The sequence below is a fragment of the Chrysochloris asiatica genome, unplaced genomic scaffold, assembly GCF_000296735.1.
Source record: "Chrysochloris asiatica unplaced genomic scaffold, ChrAsi1.0 scaffold00029, whole genome shotgun sequence".
NCBI lineage: Eukaryota > Metazoa > Chordata > Mammalia > Afrosoricida > Chrysochloridae > Chrysochloris > Chrysochloris asiatica.
In genome coordinates, this window is record NW_006408547.1 from 12,040,206 (window position 1) to 12,042,908 (window position 2,703).

The following is a 2,703-nucleotide window of genomic DNA, read 5'->3' on the forward strand; positions in this document are numbered from 1 at the left end:
TCTAGGTATCTTTGATGGTGGTGGTGGTGCTGTGCCGTGGAGTTGGTTTCAACTCATAGCGACCCTGTATAGGGTTTCTGAAGCTGTAAATCTTCACTGGAGCAGAAAGCCTCATCTTTATCACGCAGAACTGCTGGTAGTTTCAAACTAGCTGACCTTGTTAGCAGCCTGACTCGTAACCACTACGTTACCAGAGCACCTTTTAGGTGTCTTTACTTCCCTCATAATTAGTAAATAGGCTGCAGTAACTTGAACATGGAAGCCTAGAATGTCAGGGTTTCCCCTCAAGGAAACCAAGGTCTCATTTCTCCAGGTTATGGAGATCTGTCCTCAGAAAGATTTCCCATCTTCTGCATTTGTAAGATAATGTAGAAGAGGATTGATGATCTATACAGCCACTCTGGTACAAATCAGTGATTCAAACTAAAAGGGAGAGGAGATGAGTACCCCCAACCTCATTTCAGATGCATAAATGTTGTTTTCTTACCCAATTATTTATTTCAAACTTGTTAAACTTTTTTGGAGAAAGCTTTTAAAGTAAAACGGAGTTAAAATCTGAGTAACCAGTGATTATTGATGTTTTAATTGTCTGTTGTTGTTACGTGCCTTGGAGTCAGTTCTGACTCATAGCTACCCTGTATAGGGTTTCCTAGGCTGTAAATCTTTATGGGAGCAGAAAGCCTCATCCGGTGGAACAACTGGTAGTTTCAAACTGCTGACCATGAGATTAACAGCCCCATTCGTCACCACTATGCTACCAGAGCTCCTTTTATTTATCTGTTAGCACCTAGCTAATAGATAGCATCTGTCCCTTTGAAATAGATCCTAGAGAGAAGAACCGCAGGATGGTCATCAATGGAGTGATATTCTCCTTATTATACAGAAATGATGCTGAAGATCTTGTTGCCTTAATATTGGTTTTCTTCAGTCACCTTGATATTGTATTTTATATTATTTACTTTGCATAGTTTGACATGCATTTCTTGATAATTTTCTTGTCATGGGGACTTACTTCACTTCTTTGTTATTAACGTTTACTCTTTTTTTCTTTTTAAAAAGAAGTGACTCTTTAGTGGAGAAAACTTAAAATCTAAAGATGAACAATACACTAAAAGGTATTCGTAATACTGACATCTAGAGAAAAAAAAAAAGATCTATCTTGAAATACAATGCTGTATGTGATAGGCTAATTCCATATGCCTACAAGGAAGACCATTTAACATCATTATTACTCAAATTTACCCACCAACCACTAAAACCAGCAATAATGAAATAAAAGAATTCTACCGACTTCTTCAGTTTGAAATTCAGCAAACATGCAATCAAGATACATCAATAACTGCTGCTGATTGGAAGGCCAAGGCTGAAAACAAAAAAACAGGAATCAGTAATTGAAAAATATGACCTTGGTGAAAGAATGATGCTGGAAATTGCATAATAAAATTTTGCAAGTCCAATGACTTATTAATGGCAAATAGCTTTCTCAACAACATAAAAGACGACTGCATACATGGACTTTACAAGATGAAATACACAGGAATTAAACTGACTACATCTGTGGGAAAAGACAACAGAAACATTCAACAACAGCAGCTTAAAGAAGGCTCTCTGTGGAACAGACCATCAACTGTTCATATTCATGTTCAAGCTTTAGCTGAAGCAAAGTAAAACAAGTCCATGAGAGCTAAAATACTACCTTGAGTATATCCCTCTTGAATTTAGAGATCATATCAAGAAAAGATTTGATGCATTAGACAGTAATAACAGGAGATCAGAAGATTTGTGGGATGGCATCACCAACATCATACATAAAGCAAGCAAGTCGTAATTAAGAAGACAGGAAAGAAAAAGGAGACAAAAATAGATATCTGGAAAGATTCTGAAACTTGGTCTTAAACAGAGAGAAGCTAAAACAACTAGAAGAATTATTAAATAAAAACCTGAACAGAAAATTTCAAAGAGCAGTTTGAAAAGACAATGTAAAGTATTATAATGAAATGTGTGAAGACCTAGAGTTACAAAGCTAAAAGAAAAATACATGCTGAGCATTTCTCAAGCTGAAGAACCGAAGAAAAAATTCAAGCCTAAGATAGTAATATTAAAGGATTCCATGGGCAAAATATTGAATGACACAGGACGCATCAAATGAAGGCGAAAGGAATACACAGAGTCACTGTACCAGATAAAATTGATCAATGTTCTGTAACTTCAAGAGTTGCCATAAGAACACATTAAGAACAGATGGTATTGAAGGAAGAAACCCAAGCAATACTTAACACATTAGTGGAAAACAAGGCTCCAGGATTTGATCAAACAAAAATCGAAATGTTTCAGCAAACTGATACAACTCTGGGAGCACTCACTCTTCTATGCCAAGAAATTTGGAAGACAGCTTCCTGGCCAACTAATTGGAAAGATTCATATCTATGCTTATTCCAAACAAAGGTGATCCAACAGAATGTGGAAATCACTGAGTAATATCATTAATATCACATGCAAGTAAAATTTTACAGAAGATAATTCAATAATTATTGCAGCATTACATTGACAGGGGGCTGCCACACATTCAAGTTAACTTCAGAAGACATAGAACTAGGAATATCATTCTTGATAACAAATAGATCATGAGTGAAAGCAAAGAATATGAGAGAAATACTTACTTGTGCTTTATTGACTATATAAATTCATTCAACTGTGTGGATC